We start from the raw sequence: 22,898 nt of genomic DNA, 5'->3' as shown, positions 1-22,898 counted from the left end.
AGAGGGGAGGGGGTGGGGGGATGGGTTAGCATGGTGATGGGTATTAAAGAAGGCATATTCTGCATGGAGCACTGGATGTTATATGCAAACAATGAATCACGGAACACTACATCAAAAACTAATGATGTAATGTATGGTGATTATCAATAAATGTGAAAAACTGAACTAAACTTTTAGAAGACCTAGGAAAATACCTTCTGTCATTTTGATAGGCTAAATAAGACTTTAAGAGCACTGACCATAAAGATAAATATACTTACATTAAAATTAAGAACTACCCAAAGACATCATAAAAGGAATAAAATTCAAGTCAAGGGATACAGCAAGAGAATGTTTGTAGCACATATAGACAAAGAACTTGCACTTAGAATACATGAAGAATTCTTAAAAATTAATCAGAAAAAATAGACAACTAGATTTTTAAATGATCAAAACACTTGAATAGGCACTTTAGACACACACACACACACACACATACAGCCTGAAAGAAAGGAAACACAAATGGCCAATCAACTTATTTAAAAGGTGCTTCACCTAATCAGCAATCAAGAAAATGGAAATTTAAGAACAATAAGATATCATTACTCATATAATATTTTAAATAAAGATAACCAAAATAGTGGTAAGGATGCAGAATAAAAGAAATTTGTAAGTTGATAATGAGATTATAAATTGGTGCAAGCATTTTGGAAAACACTTAGACATTACCTAGAAAAACTGAGAACCCAAATACCCTATGACCCTGCAATTCCACTCATCCTAATATATAAATATATAGTAGAGAAATTCACATATATGCACCAGGATATATATATATATAAATGCTCATAGAAATATTATTTTTTATTAACCAAAAGTTGAAACAACCCAATTGCCCAGCATCCACTGAATGAATCTAGAAGAGTAAAATATTCATACAGAGGAAAGATTTGGGAAGCCAAAGGAGAAGAAAATCAAGTCAGACTACATGGTACATTCTCATCAGGGGTGAGAATTGATTCTTGAGAGGTGGAAAAAAAAAACCTACTCTCTTTATGTCTAAAGCATATTTATACTATATTCATATATTAACAGATATATAGTATATCTGTGGGCATTAAAATTCCATGTTGGTGGGGTTATGGAGTGGAGAGGGCAGTTAAGAGAAACAGTATCTAAAAAGGCTCTTTAGGGAAGTATAATAGAAAATGGTTGGGGGATATTGGACTAGGCAATGAACAGAGCAGAATGGGGATTAGGGTCTGCACAGTGTGGATTAACCAAGAATACTTTCACTCATGACAATTGAGACAAAGGAGGATGTAAGGCAAAAGGGGTGTGTCACAGTAGTCATTTAGAACCAAATAGGTAATTAGTTCAAGTTATAGTCCTAAGCCTTTAACTGCAAGTTTTAGAGTCTCCCCAGAGGATAGTTACTCCAGTAGCTTACTGAACTGTATGTGATGCTCTAGAGGTGGGGCTAACTCACAGGAGGTGGGAGATGATAGGATGATCTTAGAGTGACTGGCATCTCCACAGTGAGGCAACCAACTTACACAATAATCACTAACGCTTTGAACTAGTATTGGATCCAATAGGAATTCTTCATTTTATAAAAAATTCTAGGAGTTACCCTGAATGTAGGATTGCATCCTCCAATTGGTATGCTTGATAGTAAAGAAGAATAGAACAACTGAAGTTGGTTAAAGATTTAATTACTTAGTCAAAATAATATTGCGTAACAGACAACCAGAACAGTCATTACAATAAAAGCCAGTGGGAAGTATAATTTAAAGAAGAGCTCAGAAGAAAAAATATTAAGTAAAGCTCATAGTAATATAAAACTGTGAGCTGAAAAAAGCAATGAATAAAAGAATAGACTTCCAGCTTGAAAGACTTTTGGTGATAATGAAGCCCATAGCAGTTAAATGATTGGTTTGGTCATGAAGTGGGGGTTGCCCATGTGGGGCTGAACCTGTTAGGTCTCCTTATTAGTGCTTCTCCCAGTAAAATGTAGCATCTCAAAGCACATCAATTGTCATTTTTGCCTGAGTGATTAGTAAAAAAATCCATTTTCCTTATTTTTTAATTTTTATATTGAACTTGTGTCTACAAATTAATTCAAAGAAGCTATTTTAAAATACCTTCTCAAAAAATAACTGAGACTTATATTCAAGTGGTAATTACATCAAGAGCTTACCATGCTTATAATTCTCACCATAAAATAAAAAAATACATCCCTCTGGACCAATAGTTATTGTAAAACTATTCATAATAAAATATGTACTATCACATTCTATTACCTCAAAATTTGAACTCAGAAAAATAACTTGTTAAAGTTTAACAAGTGACTAAAGATTGCTCTTTGAATAAAACAGTATGTGATTATTCTCCCAAATAATTCACACAGATTTGAGGTGAATATATTAAGTTATTCATTAAAGAAAGAGGAAGGAATATTTAGTGGCATTGATCCTTAAAATATAAACCAAGCAGGGCTGCAGTATCTGTGAATTAGAGACTCAAATCAGAGTTGATAAAATACTTATGCTTAACTCTGATGAGCCCAAGAAGAGCAAGTAAAGGATGCAGAAGTAAAATGCATTCTTGAGGGGAAAGCAAAAGAAGGAAAAATTTTCAAGAGTCATTCTTCCTGATTGACAATACTGTTACAGCATTTTTGTTGATGATGGAACATAAAGTAAAAATGGCAAATAACAGCAGATGGGACATTTCTATTATCATGTCCAGACTCATCAATTTATTATGCTGTTTCATAAGAAAAGACAGTATTAGTCATAACAGTCAACTCTGAAGTACATCCTCAAGACATAGAATCAGTAGGTCCACTGGGAGTACACCAGGCTCCTACTTTTAGACAGGTGCAGTCTTCCTGGTTCCTTTTATCTATGAGATAGAGTCCATCGTGCCTTGTCCAAAATGCTGCAGGTAACATGAAATATCATTATCATCAAGAGAAGTGAAGGCTTAATAGCTTACTATTATCTTTTCACTTGTTCTGTGGAGATTACTGGATCTCATAAAAATTGCTGTATTGAGAACTTTATGTCTACAACAAAAAAAAATTATCAAGAATTTACTAAATCAACACTTGCCCTCAAGAATATCTATGCAGCTAGTTACCTGTGAATTTGTTACATGTAGGAAAGTGAAATCTAATGCCAAGAAGAGGTAACAGTTTATATGGACACTCAGGCATCTATCATTGTCAATAAATCTTTTTGGACACAATGTTAAAAGTGAATCCTTAAAAAGTCAGGATTGTTGTACTTGGTATGTTTTTTTAAAAAAAGGCTTGCTAATAACAAAATAACTAAATAACAAATTTTTGTTGCTTCTTTGAGTAAACTCCCAAGATGAATTACCTTAAAATATTTGCCAGCAGTAAGATACTACGAAAAGACTTGTGACCAAGCATCACTGCCTTTTGTGAACTCCTAGTAACGAATAAATCTATTTAAGTAAAAACTGTACACAAGAACCAAAAGACCTCAATAACTGGATTGTCTCAATCAGGAAGTGTTCTGCTTTATTAAATTCTGATGGTCTTAGGTTTGAATATAAACCCCTTCCAGGTACTGGATTATTATATATAGCCCTTTGAGTGAACATATATTTGAACTCACCATTATGAATGTCGAATATCATAGTGTTGTTTCTTAGGCAAAAAACAATCTAAACTCCTCTCCCGGAATCTACTATATGGTTACCAATCCTCTGGACCTAAAATTTATTTTCTATTTGCCTCTTCCAGTAAAAATCAAATGTAAAAGTGATTGCCAATGAGAGGGTTTCAGCTAGTTGAACTTTTTCTATATTCAATATATATATTGAACTTTTTCTATATTCAATATATATATTGAACTTTTTCTATATTCTTTAAAATGTTAAGATGTGACTTAGAGATCAAAAGACAGTACCTTTACCGAAAAAAATTGTAAATTTGCCCTTTACCAACTGTTTACGCGTGCATACTTATCTGATTGTTACAATAACATTGTGAAATAAAGAAAGGTGTTCCTACAATGAAAAATGGAAACTCAAAGAGTTGATGTCATCCCTGATATCCTTTTTTCTCACAATTCCTATCCAATCTTTTCGTAATTCCTTCTTGGCTCCACTCTCAAAAGGAATCTCAAATCCAACCACTTCTTTTTATTATTATTATTATGTTAATCACCATACATTACATCATTAGTTTTTGATGTAGTGTTCCATGAGTCATTGTTTGCATATAACACCCAGTGCTCCATGCAGAACGTGCCCTCTTTAATACCCATCACCAGGCTAACCCATCCCCCCACCCCCCTCCCCTCTAGAACCCTCAGTTTGTTTTTCAGACTCCATAGTCTCCCATGGTTCGTCTCCTCCTCTGATTTCCCCCCCTTCATTCTTCCCCTCGTGCTATCTTCTTCTTCTTCTTCTTTTTTTAACATATAATGTATTATTTGTTTCAGAGGAACAGGTCTGTGATTCAACAGTCTTACACAATTCACAGTGCTCACCATAGCACATACCCTACCCAATGTCTATCACCCAGCCACCCCATCCCTCTCACCCCTCACCACTCCAGCACCCGTCAGTTTGTTTCCTGAGATTAAGAATTCCTCATATCAGCCACTTCTTACCACTTCCACAGGCCGGCACCTCCTGGGAGACACTATCATCTCTAACCAACAGGTGTCCCTGTTTCAAGTTACTTCTCAATTCAGCAACCACAATGATCATTTTAAAACATGAACCAGATCTTGCTACTCTTCTGCCCAAAACCCTACGATGGATCCCATTTCACTTCAGATGAAATCTGAATGAAGCCCTTAGCATGCCCTACAAGGCCCTGCTTATTCTAGTCCTCTGGATCCCTTTCACTTCACCTTCTCTTCCTCCTTCGCTCACCTTGCTAGAGCTAACCTAGTCTGTATACTATTCTTCAAATACACAAGACCTGTTCCTGCTTTGGATCCTTTTGAACTGGGGGCTTTACCCTCTGCGGGAACACTTTTATCTCTGATTATCTCCATGGCTTCCTCCCTTACCCCTTGAAATCAGATCAGTTTTCACTTCTTGATGAGACCTACCCTGACCACCTATTTAAAATTACAATTCTCCTAATACTCCAGATCCCCCTTGTATTGGATCCCTTTTCTTTTATTTTTTTTTTTTAAGATTTTATTTATTTATTTGTCAGAGAGAAAGGGAGAGAGAGAGCACACACAAGCAGGGGGAGTAGCGGGCACAGGGAGAAACAGGCTCCACACTGAAGAAGGAGCCTGATCATGACCTGAGCCAAAGACAGACGCTTAACCAACTGTGCCACTGAGGAGTCCCATGCTTTTATTTTTTAACCACTTAGGACTTATCTACTCTCAAATCTGCTACCCTTGACTTCCTGTTAGAATGGAAGTTAATGAAGGCAGGGATTTCTATCACTGATGCATCCCAAGTGCCTAAAACAGTCTTGAAACACATAGGGTTCACAATAAAAATCTGCTAAATAAATAAATGGAAACATATATGTGAGATGCTCAACTGCATTTTTTTCTTAGGTGTTGCTGTTGTTTCTTTGTTTTGTTGTCTTGGCTGATTGGGTTAGTTAGAACAGCACTCTTACAATCTGGAACCTTCTTTACTTGGGATTAGTTACAACACTTGGTGAGCCAAGAAAAGTGAAAAAAAAAAAAAAAACAGTTCCCTGAAATGGTCTGTAAAATCTAAACAATTTAGGATTTTCACTGTGCGAAATTTGATACTGAACATAGTCATGAGCCCTGGGCCATAAAGCTTCAGAAAGAGTCTCCATCCATCCCATACAGTAATGTTAGAAGGACTAAGTGAAATGCAAATTGGGAAGAGATTTGGGGATTTCATGAAATGAAATATCAGAGCCAGGAAGAGATAGGGAATCACCTGATGCACAAAACACGCTGCCCATCACGTGCCCAGAAAAATACAGAGATATTTCTGGTCAGATGGTCTCTGTTATCTCCTGTTTAACAAGGGACACCGGGGTCACATCTATGGGAGGATGTTCCCTGGGAACTATAATAAAGCGTTAGGAAATGTGGGCCAATTAGATCCATTCCCACTCAAGATTGACAATACACTCCCATTATTATAATGGCCCCCAAACAAATAGAGGAAAAGAAAAGAAGGAAATACTAGGATTGTATTCCTATAAAGGACTCAGGACCTGCATTCTAATTAATATGGGGGACCACGTTTACAGTCTCTCCAACTCCTGTCTCCTGAAAACATTTAAACAGAATTTTCCAATGTGTTCCTTATATTGATTTTTTTCCTTGAAGCTCAATAAGAAAAATGATCATTTGACTGATGGAAAGGTGTGACCATCTTGAATCAGCTTTCTTACTAAAATAATGCTTATGATCAGAAGGTTGCCTTTAATGTCTAGACAATACTGTAAAATGAATTTCAGTGCTGGCAATAAGCAATCCTGCAGATATTCACTTAAAGTATACTGTCCCAATGGAATCGACTCTATTTTAGTACAACATCTTGATTTAAGCAGACATGCTATATTAGAAATCTTATTTGTAATAAGATTTGTATTACAAATAATAAGTATTTGTAAAGGAATCAGTAGGAATAAAATTAGTTATTTTAATAAGTATTTGTAAAGGAATCAGTAGGAATAAAATTAAACATTCACTTGATTTTAGCCAACTACATAAAGATTTACCCCAGAATTTAAGTATGCCTTAAAGAAGGTACAGCCTTTGAAATTCTATTTGTGCACAATACTGTCTAGTCTTAAAATCTGGCTAATGTAATCCATAATTAGAAAATGTGCCAGACTTTTTGGAAAAATGAAACATCTGCCTAGACTTAGTCAATTTTTTTACTCCATATTCTTCAAGCAAAGGATATTTTCAAGTCCTTCCACAAAATATTTTTAGGAAAAGCTGCAATGTACTTTGTTCACAAAAGTCAACTTTCTGTAATAGGAAAAGCATGTAGATTTTGCTGTTAGATAGATGAGGGTTCAAATCCTGGCTCTATCATTTACTTACCACAAAATTTTGGTGTATTACTTGACTGAGTCTCAGTTTTCTCATCTGTAATATGGAAATAACAGTGACTTACTTCAATGGGTTGCTTATGATGATTATAGAATATATGTAAATCATTGTACACATAGGAAATACTAAAATAAGGGGGTGCCTGGCTGACTCAGGCAGAAGAGCATGCAATTCCTGATCTTGGGATCATGAGTTTGAGTCCCACATTGGGTGTAGAGATTACTTAAATAATTTTAAAAAAAAGAATAGAATCTTAAAAATAAGTTAGAAGTACTAAAATAAAGGGAGTTATTGTTCATATTCTGAAAAGAAATCATATTGATATGCTAAAATACCTTGTAACCTAGATGAATTAAAGAGAATATAGTGACAAAAGTATTACAATTTCTTCAAAAGTTATTCTCATTTGATCTTTCCTTTCTTTTCTCACTGCCATCTGCCCTCTGGACGCTGCTCTCATATGATTATGAAAATGCCTTCCTAAAATTCTCCTCATCCCCACCCTCCTAACTCCAACATACCTGATTGATTAGCTTCCAGATCAGTCTACCTAGTAATACGTCCCATTAACAATATAATTTCCTCCAATCAAAACTTTTGGGCAACTCCCAGTTACATACCAAATAAAATTGAAACTTCTGAATCTGATATTTAAGGCTCTCCACAACTTTGCACAAATTGCTTTTTCTGTCTGATCTCCCCAGATTCATGGACATACACCCTACATTTCAGTCATTCTGGCCTACTCACTGTTCTACCATATTGGAGGAGGGCACATAAAAGGGTGGAACAGAAACGCAATGGGGGTGAGCTATTCTGGGTACGCAGCTTAAGGTGCGGATGTTTAAATTTGGCAGCTATTTACCACTAATTCTCCCTCCAGAAAAAAATTCCATTTTTCTCCACAGTCTGCTTTCTTTTTGCCTTAGAGAACAGTGCAGTGTCTGTTAAAGATCAGGGTACTAATAGGTGGTTTGACCTGGGATGCTTAGAATTGAAGTGGTCTTGGCATTACAGGAAACAGAAAGAACACACAGAGATCTGAGTGAGAGCTTTTGTCCCACAGTGAGAGGAGCAGCTAAATCTACCTAGGGGAATTTTTCCACACTCATGGAAATGTACTGTACATCAGAAAATGCCAAGCACCCACCAGGGGATGATAAAGTCACTAATGAGAGCTCAAAGGGCAAACATTTCCAGACTGTGGCCAAGGTGACAACAGCAGGTTTTCTCTATCTTTCATGATGCCACTTTTGATTACCCATATTATGAAATATGAGTTTTATTGTATAATTTTAGCCTAAAGTCTAATGCAAAGAATATGGGGTGCTCATTCATCAAAACCTTCACTGATGTTTGCAGAGCATCACTTGCTGCCATGGTAATGGCAGCTCCCATAAATTCTCAAAAATCAGAAAAACAGATCAGTCTTTTGATTATTTGTGTTCCCTGAGAAACCAGGGAAAGTTCCAGCTCCTGAGGGGCTTAGTATTGTACTAATAAACACTTAGTCTGAGCCTTCCAGCCTCTATGTGCTTGTCATGCCATACCTTCTCCCTGCAACTTGCCCTGTTAAAACCCTTCCCACACTTGTGGATCCAGCTCAGCAGACTATCTGCCATGAAGTCCTCTCACTCCCTACTCCCGTTCCATGGCAGAAAATTTCTCCTCCTTCAATTCTTCCTCTGAGATTATAGCACAACTTTGTAGTTATTTGTTCTTATTTTACAGTCCATTTTATACTTGAAGCAAAGAAAGAGGGGTTGATACAGGTTTGGGTTTATAATTTTGTTATTCATCTATAGCTCCTAGAATAGGGTCTTATACACAGAAGGCCCTCAGTAAACACTGGCTACAAAAAGGATTCAAAACAAAGTATGTGTCAGCAACCCAAGTCGCTTTTTGGAATTAAGGGAGATCATTTGAAGTGAAGCTTGAAGTCTGAATAAAGGACAACAGACAAAGTAAAAAAGGAAATAGGGTAGGGAAATATACTCTAGGCAGAAAGAATTCCATGCACTTAGGCAGGGAAGTCAGAAAAACCATGGAGGGTTAAGAAACTACAGTAATTTAGCATGACTGGAGTATAGCAATATTTGCTCACATTTCAGAAGACACCAAAGAGTAAGTCTGATGTGCTAAGAGGACTTGTGGAGAACACTTGTCATGTGAGGACATGCAGGCAGACTTGGGTGGCTCTCCAGCAATGCAGAGCCTTTTGTTTTCTCATGCATCTATGCATTAGTTTGTCAGGACTGCCATAACAAATTACCACAAACTGTGTGGCTTACAACAGAAAATTTTTCCCTGACCCATAGGTCAGAAGTCCAGGATCAAGGAAATAGCAGGGCCATGCTCCCCCCAAGCCTCAGGGAGGGATCCTTCTGCCACTTCCAGCTGCTGGAGGCTGCAAGGGATCATCGGCTTGTGGCTACCTCACTCCAATCCTCACCTTCATCTTCTCCGGGTCTCTCCTCTGTGTATCACTTAAGAAAACACTTATTAACCATTGGAAATATCCAGGATGATCTCATCTCAATTAATTAACTTAATTACATCTGCAAAGACCTTTTTTCCAAATGAAGCCAAATTCAGTTTCCAGGACATGATGGACATATATGGAGTGGGAGGGGGAAGGGAGGGAGGACTATCATTCAACCACTAGGAACTTCTAGCGGTGTGAGGGTTTCCCATAGGAGCTTAGACTTGTCTTGATACCCTTTTGTCTTAGTATATGCATCTCTCTTCCTCATACTCACAGAGCAGGCAGTCATGTAGACCATAGAGCAGGTTTACTTAGAACCTCTGCTCCTTCTTCATCTATAGATCCTGAAAGCTCAGTGCAAGCCCCCATGCCAAATTTCCTCCTTACCCAATGGTTATGCTTTGCTAAGGAGTTGTCCCTTCCTGCAATAGGATTTCTACCTCTCTTCAAACATATTAGGAAAATCTTTGAACTGTAAAGGAAGGCACATTTCAAGTTCTTCCTCATAAAGTTTCCAGACCCTAGAAAACCAGAAAATATAAGTATATGCTAATATATATATTATGTATAATATATGTATATGTATATGTACAGCATTCTTACCAAACCTCACACAGGCTTCTCCAAGTCTGTGCTCCAGCCCATTCATGATGTCCAATTACCTGTACAATTCACACATTTTAGAAGCTCAAGCAGACAAGAGTCACTGACTTTCTTTACAGGTCAAATAATAAGAAGCCAAATCTCAAAATATCTTCTGAATCTCTGACTCTCAAGATACACTACTATGAAAATTGATGCAGGGGATACAATCTGAAGTCTTTTTTTAAAGCTGGTTGCCAATAGTGATTTTATTTTATCAGTTTCCATAATTTCTTTTGAGACCAGGATGGGAAAAAATGTAGTTCCTTATCTAATCTCTGATGCCCTTCAACCCAACCAACGACTTCATCCCTCTTCTCTTCCTGTTTTCATTCACACTTTAAAAGGGGAGTTTGGGCTTGCATCAAATGATGATCAAGGACCAATAAATGGGACCACAATACTGGGTGATAAAGCCTTGGCTCAGAGGAGTTTGTACACACTGGGGAGGACGGTTAAGTAGGGTTTGATATTGTCACCTGTCGTGCAATTTTAGGACTTGAGTTATAGCTGATTTTTTACTTAGGATACTCAGAGCCATGGAAGCACAGGATCAGCCTAGGGTCTGACAGAAGTCAACCTTCTGATATGGGCTCCAGCTAGTAGAATTGACGTACATTTCGAACACTCCCTCATTTCAGCAGCAGAGAGTGAAGCGGAGGTCCTGCAGATGCAATACCACTGGCCTTGGTTTAACCAGGTCTAATCTACCTCCCTGTGTAGAATATATCCAGTGATAAACTGGAGCTGGCTCACAACAGCTCATACATTTTCAGGAAATCTGTGAGCCAGTTAAATACATTATACTAAAATAAACATATCAGTTTGTAATTAAATTATATTATAAACAAAGGTAATAAACACTCAAAACTCATTGCTTCCTAATGATTTTATTACAGCTAATTCACCAGTGTTAAGATAGCATCTCTAAAGGCCCAGAATTTATTTGTTCTGTCCACTATGGGCTTCACATCACCTGACACAGAGACAGAAGCCAATTCCCACATCCCTCAAAGACAGTCTTAGCAATTCATGGACAAATGGATCTGCAACAGACATATTGAATTCATCTGTAATTTTCTCCTTCAAAGTACTGTTGGAATTTTCCTCTGATCCTAGTATCCAAATTTATAGTCTTTTTGTTATATTTGGAAACACAAAGAGGGCAAGGCAAAGAACCAAGGGGATGGTGGAAGGGGGCAGAACGGAAAATCTTGCCTCTACTGGTGACAAATCCTGTCATTTCATGCTCCTTCAGCCCTTCTTAAAAGCTTCATTATCACCCTATTTGTTAAGCAAACAGCACCCCTTCTAATTTTCATTTGGCAAGAAAATAAAAATTTAAAAGCCTTTTTCCTAATAAATTAGGTTAGATGTCATTTTAAATATTTCTAATGCAATCCATTTCCACCTGAGGAAAGTCAACCTACCTCTTTGGAGCCAGTTATACCCCTCTAAGAGTAGTTTACTTACATTGGAATACTCTACTAACTGGAATTTTTACTAGGTAGCAGATAGAAGCACTTCGGCTTATATTTCTTATTAATGCATTTACATTATTATCAAGCTGAACTGTACAAGATCTTAAATGTGTGGTGAAATAGATGCTATCCAAATCCCTTACCTAGATCTCCCTTGTTGACCAACTCATGATTATGTTTAGGGTATTCACTTTCTTCCACTTGGCAATGTGACCCTATCTTTCACTCAGAGGTAAATCTTTATTTATCCAAATCTAGTATGGTAATCCCATCCCCCTTGTTAGTGATTGGTTAAGACCTGGGTATAAATGCTGCACTTGTGGTCAACAGTGGTCTGCTAGGGACATTGAGGACATTTCCCCCATGAATTAAAAAGAAAAAGCACACCAGAAAAGATGGTCCCTCTGCTTTCACTGGAATTCTTACCTCTTTTTGTTTATAATGCTTATTTTTTTAAAAGATTTTATTTATTCAACAGAGAGAGAGCACAAGCGGGGGGAGCAGAGGCAGAGGGAAAGGGATAAGCAGGCTCCCCACTGAGCAGGGAGCCTGATGTGGAGCTCAATCCCAGGACCCTGGGATCATGACCCAAGCCAAAGTCAGACACTTTAACCAACTGAGCCACCCAGGTGCCCCTGGACATTCCTTCTTCTTGAGGTATTTTGTACCACAGCAGCTATCTTGTAACCATGATAGGAGACTGTTCAGTGAGGCTAATTTGAGAATCTTTGAGTTGCTTAATTCTGCAATCCTGGAGCTACCCTGTCCCAGGATTTCTTGCTATTTAAAATAAACATCTTTATTGTTCATGCTAGTAGTTTTCAATGTGCTAGCCCCACACCATAAGCATCACCTGTAACCTTTTTAGAACTACAATAGCTTCCCTTTAACCACAGTTCCAATTTCCATGATTTCAGTTACCTGCAGTCAACAGTGGTCTAAAAGCAGGTGATCCTCCCTCAAACAATAGTCCGAAGTCATTAGTAGCCTAACACTAAGTCACAATGCCTACGTCATTTACCTCACTTCATCTCAGCCTGTAGACATTTTATCATCTCATATCATCACAAGAAGAATGACTATAATACAATAAGGTATATTGAGAGAAAAAACCCATTCACATAATTTTTAATACAGTATACTGTTGTAATTGTTCATTTTATTAGTTACTGTTGTTAACCTCTTACTGTGCCTTATTTATAAATTAAATTTTATCATAGGTATAAACATAGTGGAAAAATCATAGTATATCTAGAGGTTTTGTACTTCTGTGATTGCAGGCATCCACTAGGAGTCTTGAAATGTATCCTCTGCGATAATTTTTATGATTATAAGAATTTTCCATTCCTTTCTTACTCAACTTTTAAAATCAATTTCTCAGTGCTTTATTCTAATCTTTTTTTGCTTGCAAAATTCTACTTTCCAGAAAATATATGAAATTATTTTCTTAAAAAATTTTTAACTTTCCACTTTGTAAAGCAATTCATTTTCATTCAGGAAAGAAATAGCCTTTTACGTATTTGATTTGTCAGCCAATCTTGCATCATTTTTTTAAATCACTATTATTTGAGGTAAATAAGCCTCGTTTAATAGGCTTAACATTTGCAAACAATTAATTTTACAGCTAGAGATAACACCTTGGCATTAGCATTATGCACACTTGACAATGCAAACACATCTATTTGCATACTTATCCTCAGATTTTCAAACATATCCTTATTAGAGGCAGTTTTAGAAAAAAAATAGCCTCTCTGGGATTTATGTTGTTAAACATTAAATCTATTCAATAATGCTTCTTTATTAGTCTTGATACAATTTTAGCCTCATAATCAAAGGATGCAAAATCATCCCTGGAAGTTTATGTAGAGTACTTAGTTGAATATTGCAGAATCTTTGGATCTTAGACCTCCTCCCACATCATTAAGAGCTTAGACAAACTGTCCTATCCCAAAATTGTATTTATTCTTTTTTTCCCAGCCCTGATTCTCTGCTTCCACAGACATGTCTTAAAGAGAAAATCAAGAATAATTCATATAATTTTCTTTATGCCTTTATTTATTACCTTTTTTCCAGGATTTTCATAGTAACCACTTTTGACAAAATTACAAGGTGTTTTAAAGGAATTCATAGTTTGTCTATTTTATAATGGGCATAGGTCTAAATTATAAGTAAAATCCTTGGCATTAGCTAAAATGAAATGACCAATAGCAACTCACACTTCTTTTTCTATACTGACCTAACTGCATGCCTTCTCTCTTCCTTCCTAATCTATGCAGCCATTCTAGGCAAGGGTAGCCACTAATGATCTTCCATCAAGTTTTCCTACCCAGGAGGCTTCACCAATCAAATGAAGCAATAAAACTACCTAATCTTTATTTCACATGTCTAAATATTGCTAAATTCTAAGAATGAAAATTGTGAAGAAGTAATTAGCAAATCATCTATATCTCTATTTTACTTTAATATATAAACCTTAATATGTAATAGTTCAAAGAAAGCAACTCTAATTATTTCAACATCATACCAAAAAGGTATTTGATAAAACTCAGCTTCCATTTCTCAATGTGCTGAATTTTTTTTTAATGAATACATGTTTACTTCTGTAAAATCATTGTGTAAAATAGAACTCTCAAATTTAAAAAATAATGTTCATATTAATGGTGAATTCCTAGAAATTCGAATCAGGAACAAGATAAAGATGCTCATTATCACCACTGGCATTAAACATATGACTGTCTATTAGGAAAACCTAAGATTATCTATTTTAAAATAATGAAAACAGTAAGGTGTATCTTTAAAAAAAATTAGTATGTAAGATCAATTCCCTACTTTCACAGATATCTCCCTGCTTTTATGTATAATATGCTTCTAAAAAACACTACCAACATCAAACAATGAATCTGCACTAGAGTAGAGAGAATGTGGGTGGAACATAAAAATTTTTATGAACATATTAAGTAGGTAGAGGTGTTTCATTATTAAGTTAGGTAATAAGTAAGGCAATTTTCACGGTGAATGAGAAGCTAACATGTTCCTGTGTGCACGCACCACCCCTCCACCACGATCCTGAATTCTTTTTCTCACAGTGGGAATGGAAGATGAAATCTTGGCTCCTGCATGGTTCATTAGTTCCTTTTGTACATCAGTTTCTCTCATTATTGTGTCATTATCTGAGATAAGTGTTCTTTTTCCATAGGGATTCAGAAGTTTATTTGGTAAAACCTTCACCAAAACTTCAACTAGTACTAGTTAGAAATGAATAGAATAATGGCTTTGCTCAGCCCAGAGTCATAAAATAATTATAAAACCTCCAGTTACAACCCACCTTTTAAACACAATCTTTAAAGCCATTTTTCCAACATTTCATTCATGTGCTTTACTTTGGGACACTTCCTTCACAACTAAACTCAGTTGCATATGGACAATGAATACTCAATTGAGGCTAGTTTGAGCTTTTGGGCATGTCTGAATATTTTCACTTTTGCCTCAATTATAACTAATTTTAGGAGACCTGTGCTTCTTATCACTAGTATTAGCATCTTTATTTTTCATTTTTTCCATTCATTTTTACAAAATGGTAAGAAAAAAAATCAATTAATATTCAAATATAGACACCAAAATATCCAAACTACCAAAAATTAATTAGTGACTGTAAGCAGACAGGACACCATAAAAAAAAATAGCTTAAATTATGTGTTCATTAGTTGAGAGATGAAAGCCAAATTCAGCAAATGAAAAGCAGTTTGGATGTATCATTACAAAATTATAAAAGACAAGAATGATTATAGAGAAAAAATAAATAGAAAGCTTAATTAAAAAATTTTTACAGTAGTAATTTAAAAGTTAAGAATTCAGGGATAAGGGTGCCTAGGTGGCTCAGTCTTAGGTTAAGCATCTGCCTTCAGTTTAGGTCATAACTTCAGGGTCCTGGGATTGAGCTCCACATCAGGCTCCCTGCTTTGTGGGGAGTCTGCTTCTCCCTCTCCCTCTGCCCCTCTCTCTGCTCATGCTCTCTCTCTCTCTGTCTCTCTTTCTCTCAAATAAATGAATAAAATCTTTTAAAAAAGAATTTAGGGGTAAATTTGTTCTAGTTATCTACTGCTATATAGTAAATCACCCTAAAACATGGTGGCCTACAAAAAGAACAATAATTTTATTATCTCTCATGATGTCTTAGGGTCAAGCATTCAAAAAGACCCCAATTGGAAGATTTTAGCTCAGAATCTCTCAAGACTGCAGTCAGATAGTGACCAGAACTGAAATGACAGTGCACAGAAACAGCTGAGAGCTGGTATCTCTTTCTTTTTCTTTATTAGAGTCTGGGGGTTTCTATAGGCAGTCTCTCCATACAGTACTTTGGAGTCTCACAAAATGGCAGGCTTAAGGCAGCTGAAGGCCTTACAAGTGAGTATCCCACCTAAAATAATAATAATAATAATAAAAGTGCATCATGGCTTAATCTTTCCTGGAAAGGAAAAGCCTTTTATAGCTTATCCTTAGAAGTCATGCAGCATCATTTCCACTGCATTCTGTTGGTTACAAGTGAGCTAAAAACCCACCCAGATTGGACTTTACCACTTGATGGGGAAATGGCAAGATTCTACAAAAGCATATTGTATGATACATAATACTGTGACCATCTTTGGCAAAACAATCAGCCACAAAATATATTAGTAGCTATGCAGAACCCACATGGAAAAAAACTAGAGCCTTTTTAAAAATTTTTTTAAAATATTTTTTAAACATTTTATTTATTTATTTATTTGTCAGAGAGAGAGAGAGCACAAGCAGGGAGAGCAGCAGGTAGAGGGAGAAGCAGGCTCCTCTCTGAGCAGGAAGCCCAATGCGGGACTCAATCCCAGGACCCTGGGATCATGACCTGAGCTGAAGGCAGACACTTAACTGACTGAGCCACCCAGGTGTCCCAAAAACTACATAGCCTTAACAAAAGTAATTAAATGGAGAAGATCAATAAACATAGGAAAAGGTGGTCCATGTAATATGCATTAAATTGCAAATTAAAACAATGAGATGTCACTAGACACCTACTGGAATGGCCAAAATCCAGAACAATTTTATCACCAAATGTTGGTGAAGACATGGAACAACAGGAGTTCTCATTCATTGCTCATGAGAATACAAGATGGTACAACCACTCTGGAAGACAGTTTGGCAGTTTCTTACAAAATTAAACATACTTTAACCACATGATCTAGTTATCATTCTCCTTAGTAACTAATATGTAAATACTCAAATGAGTTGAAAAATCATGTCCCTACAAAAACTTGCAAACAGATATTTATAAATGCTTTATTCATAATTGCCAAAACTTGGAAGCAACTGAGATGTCCTTCAGTAGGTGAGAAGATAAATCAACTGTGGTATAACCAGAACAATGGGAAATTATTCAGCACTAAAAAAGAAATGAACTATAGATACATGAAAAGTCATGGAGGAACCTTAAAGGCTTATTATTAAATGAAAGAAGCCACTCTGAAAAGGCTACCTACCATATAATCCCAGCTCTATAAATTCTGGGAAAGGCCAAACTATAGAGACAGTAAAAGTTAAGTGGCTGCCAGGGACTGGAGAGAGGCAGGGATGAATAGACAGATGACAAAGTATTTTTAGGGCAGTGAAACTATTCCATATGATAATATAATGGTGGGTTGATGTGATTACATATTTGTCAAAACCTACAGAATAAAAACACCAAGAGTAAACTCTAATGTAAACTGTGGACTTTGGGTGATAATGATATATCATTGTAGGTTCGTCATTTGTAGCAAATGTAATACTCTGATGTGGATAGTGTGGGATGCTGTACCTTTTACTTAATTTTGCTGTAAACTTAAAACTGCTCTTAAAAAATAAAGTCTATTTAAAAAAAAGAGAGAGAAAAGATTTAGGTTAATAGAGGTTCTTGGGTGCTAAGACTTGATATCATAAAGATGCCATTGCTCTCAACATAAATTTAACAGTTTAGCACAAACTCAATCTAAACTCCCATGAGATTTTATTTTGAAACTCAGAACTGGAGGGTATTATGCTGAGTGAAATAAGTCAATCAGAGAAAAAAGGATTTTAAGCTGATCTTGAAGAGTAAACCATTAACCTGAGGATTTAATTAAAGGGTCAAAGGCCAAAGGAAATTATTAACTTCATAAGAGTGCTGTGTGCATTAAAGGAATGCCAGAGGCAGACAGTCAGAAAGTCTCTGGACTATAGCAAGCACTCAATCAATGTTAGCTATTCTTGCCATTATTACATGTAAATAAAATAGTATTACTCTCCGTGTAATTCTCAAAGTCGAAAAAGAGAATAAAAAATGGTCTGAGGCGAAATATCTCTGACTAATGTATTCTAGTAGTAAAGGAAAGGAAAGAAATGGTTTGGTAATGAGAAAGGTAGTGAAATCCAAAGGAACAGTTTTTGGTGTGGGTTTTTTTAAGATTTTATTTATTTATTTGAGACAGAGCATGAGCAGTGGGGAAGAGGCAGAGGGAGAAGGAGAAGCAGACTCCCTGCTGAGCAAGGAGCCCAGTGCAATGTGGGGCTCAATCCTAGGACCCTGAGATCATGACCTGAGCTAAAGGCAGATGCTTAACTGACTGAGCCACCCAGACACCCCCAGAGGAATAGTTTTAAGATACAAGAAACCAGAACATGTTTCCCTCTTTCCCTTCCCTCTCCACAGATGTATACACCCAGCACACAAATATGTTCTTGTCTCTTATATAATAAGAACTTTGCGCACAAGGGGAGGATTGGTCCTGCACTAGCAGTTTATCCCTACTCTCAGGAGATGGGGGCAGCCTTTATGGGCATAGACACTAGTCAGAAACTAGAGGTATATGGTCATGTCTAGTAGATTATGATCTGTGGGAGTATGACCCAGCAAAATGAATTCTAACAAGCTCCCTAGATAATCCTTATTCTCAATAGAGTTTGAAAACCACTGCTCTGTACAGTACATGCATTTGACATATGGGGAAACTGAGGCCTGAAGAAACCAAAATAATTGTCCAAGGTCAAACAATTCACTTGTAGCATAATCTGGACTAGCATCCAGCCCTTACACAAAATGAATCTATAGAGTAAAAGCGAGTTCTATACAGAGTTATTAAAGGTTATTCCATAACCACTTGGTCATTTGGACTTAATAAGAACAATCTAAATCAAATTTTCACTGTGAAATATGACACCAAGTTAATGATAATTAAAACCTAAATTGAAGAAGAGTTACTTGGCTTGGAAACTCTCTCAAACTCTAGAAACATGAATATGCATAGTGCCCTATATTACATTTAAATAATTAATTTAAGATGTCCATGTAGCATAACCCACCTTTCTATTAAAAAAAACAAAAAGTTCTGCTATGCCAATTATTAAACCCTGTTGATTGGTTTAGGATACTATTTGGATACAATTTTATAGTTATTTACTAACTTTTCTTGAAATGTAGATTAAATTAATGACTTTCATTGTCTTACCAGTTCCAAATTAAGCTCACTCAGAAGAATTATCCCTTCAGCATGGATTAAGTACATACATGATCAGCAACACACTTTTAATGAAGAATCTTCTTAAATGTGTGGAATGTAAAGCCTTCTCATACTAATATGTCTCTAGTTAGAAATGTGGGATATATTCTTCTCTACCACCTTCTCAAAAGGATCATAGAAGAAGGTAAGCAATGTTAGTATTGAGAGGAAAAAGCAGAAACATAACTCAAAGCCCAAGTAACTGAAGACATTTAATATAAGGTGTCTAGTGGCACCTGAGTGGCTCAGTGGTTAAGTGTCTGCCTTTAGCTCAGGTCATGATCCCAGGGTCCTGGGATGGAGTCCTGCATCAGGCTCGTTGCTCAACAGGGAGCCTGCTTCTCCCTCTCCTCCCTGCTCATGCTCTCACTATCTCTGTTGCTATCTCTGTCTCTCTCTCTCTCAAATAAATAAAATCTTAATATATATATATATATGTATATATATAGTGTGTAGGAACTAAGCTATTTACTCACTGGGCTGAAAAGTCAATGATGTAAGAGTTGATTTCCCCGGGGAGGAAAAAAGATGGCAGAGGAGTAGGGGACCCTACTGGTCCCCGGAATTGAGCTGGCTATCTACCAGACCACTCTGAGCACCCACAAAACCAGCCTGAGATGTAAGAAGATCTGGATCTCTACAAACAGAATATCGCAGGCGGTTGGTTTTGAGGTACGAAGCGGAGAGCCATGATTCTGCAGGCAGATATCGGAGGATAAATGGCAGCGGGAGGGTGCCTGGCCATGCGGATCCTACACCGCTGGTGAGTGACAGCCTCGCATGCTGCGAACAGGCACAGACTCGCAGACCGGTAGCGTGGGGGAAAGGACTTTAGGGCAGTCCCTGGGATGGAAACCCAGAGCTGCGGGGTCACGCACATGCGAACTACAGCCCCCCCCCCGGACGGAAACCCGGAGGCGCGGAGTCGCATGCACATGAACTGCAGCCTCCGGGACAGAAACCCGGAGCGCCAGGGTCGCGCCAGTGAACTGCAGCCCAGGGTGGAAACCTGGAGCGATGGAATCGCACACATGCGAACTGCAGCCCCCTGGACAGAAACCGAAGCGGTGGAGTCACGCGTGTGGGAACTGGGAGCAGCTGGCGGTTTTAGAAGCACAAAGGGCAGAGATGTACCACAACCTGGAGGCAGGACTGGGAGTGCTGCAGAGGGGCAACCAACCCAGGACGCTGCAGTTTATAGCAGCACGGACAGAAAGGGAGACAGTGTGGCCTGGAGGGCTCACTGAAGAACAGACTGTGGTCTTTCTGCTCTGAGGCAGAGGGTTGGAAATGGTCTCTTCTGCTCTGACTTGTGGAGGAGACATGGAAAGCCGCCAGGGAAAGGCGCCAGAGAACAAAAGCCCCAAAGACTGATTCCCACTGAGCCCATCCACTGCTACAGGGGCGCAGGGCAACTCCGCCCAAACAGGGTTGCCAGAGTAATAGTGGGACAGGCCCCTCCCACAGAAGACAGGCTGGGAAAACAAGAGGCCAGAAACCCTAAGGTCCCAAGAAAACAGGTGCATCTTGCTTGGGTTCTGGTCAATAATTTGGACTCTATACATTCCCTCAAACACCCATCAACAGAACGACTAGGAGGAGGCATCCCCAAAACAGAAAAGACTCAGAGATTATGACTTATGCTGGGGATTTACAAATGGATGCAGATATAACCATGTCGGAGATGTAATTCAGGCTAGCAATTGTGAAGACAATGGCTAGAATGGAGAAATCAATTAATGGCAACAGAGTCTCTAAGGGCAGAAATAAAAGGTGAATTGGCAGAACTCAAAAATGCTATCAATGAGATCCAATCTAGATAATCTAACAGCTAGGGTAACTGAGACAGAAGAGAGAATAAGCGACCTGGAAGACAACATAATAGATAAAAAGGGAAAAGAGGAGGCCAGGGAAAAACAACTCAGAATCCATGAAAATAGAATCAGAGAAATAAGTGACACCATGAAGCGTTCCAATGTCAGAATAATTGGAATCCCAGAGGGAGTGGAGAGAGAGGACTAGAAGATGTATTTGAGCAAATCGTAGCTGAGAACTTCTCTAATCTGGGGAGTGAAACAAACATTCGAGTCCTAGAGGCAGAGAGGGCCCCTCCTAAGATCAAGGAAAACAGGCCAACACCCCGGCATGTAATAATAAAACTTGCAAATCTTAGAACCAAGGAAACCATCTTAAGGGCAGTCAGGGGGAAGAGATTCCTTACGTACAGAGAGAGGAACATCAGAATAACGTCAGACCTATCCACAGAGACCTGGCAAGCCAGAAAGGCCTGGCAAGACATATTCAGGGTACTAAATGAGAAGAACATGCAGCCAGGAATACTTTATCTGGCAAGGCTTTCATTTAGAATGGGTGGAGAGATACAGAGCTTCCACGACCAGCAGAAGCTGAAAGAATATGTGACCACTAAGCTGGCCCTGCAAGAAATATTAAGGGGGGTTCTATAAAAGGAGAAAGACCCCAAGAGTGATATACAACAGAAATTTACAGGGCCAATCTATAAAAACAACGTCTTCACAGGCAACATGATGACAATTAATTCATATATTTCAATAATCACTCTCAATGTGAATGGCCTAAACGCTCCCATAAAATGACACAGGGTTGCAGATTGGATAAAAAGACAGGACCCATCCATATGTTGTCTACAAGAGACTCATTTTAAACCTAAAGATACATCCAGACTGAAAGTGAAGGGATGGAGATCCATCTTCCATGCCAGCGGACCTCAAAAGAAAGCTGGGGTAGCAATTCTTATATCAGACAAATTAGATTTTAAACTAAAGTCTGTAATAAGAGACACAGAAAGACACTATATCATTCTTAAAGGGTCTATCCAACAAGAAGATCTAACAATTGTAAATATCTATGCCCCCAACATGGGAGCAGCCATCTATATAAGCCAACTGTTAACCAAAATAAAGAGTCATATTGATAACAATACGTTAATTGTAGGAGACCTCAATACTCCACTCTCAGCAATGGACAGATCATCTAAGCAGAAAATCAACAAGGAAACAAGAGCTTTGAATGATACATTGGACCAGATGGACCTCATAGATATTTACAGAACATTCCACCCTAAAACAACAGAATAGTCATTCTTCTCAAGCACACATGGAACTTTCTCCAGAATAGACCATATACTGGGTCACAAATCAGGTCTCAACCAAAACCAAAAGATTGAGATTATTCCCTGCGTATTCTCAGACCACAGTGCTCTAAAACTGGAACTCAATCACAAGAGAAAAATTGGCAGAAATTCAAACACTTGGAAGCTAAAGACCACTCCGCTCAAGACTGTTTGGGTCAACCAAGAAATCAAAGAAGAACTTAAACAATTAATGGAAATCAATGAGAACGAAAACACATTGGTCCAAAACCTATGGGATACTGCAAAGGCAGTCCTAAGGGGGAAATACATAGCCATCCAAGCCTCACTCAAAAAAAACAGAAAAATCCTGAATTCACCAACTACCTCTACACCTTAAAGAATTAGAGAAAAAGCAACAAATGACGCCTAAGCCATGCATTAGAAGAGAAATAGTTAAAATTAGAGCAGAAATCAATGAATTAGAAACCAGAAACACAGTAGATCAGATCAATGAAACTAGAAGTTGGTTCTTTGAAAGAATTAATAAGATCGATAAACCACTGGCCAGACTTATCCAAAAGAAAAGAGAAAGGA

This window comes from Mirounga leonina, unplaced genomic scaffold (assembly GCF_011800145.1).
Source record: "Mirounga leonina isolate KUSES-001 unplaced genomic scaffold, KU_Mleo_1.0 Mir_115, whole genome shotgun sequence".
NCBI lineage: Eukaryota > Metazoa > Chordata > Mammalia > Carnivora > Phocidae > Mirounga > Mirounga leonina.
This window is presented reverse-complemented; position numbering follows the sequence as displayed.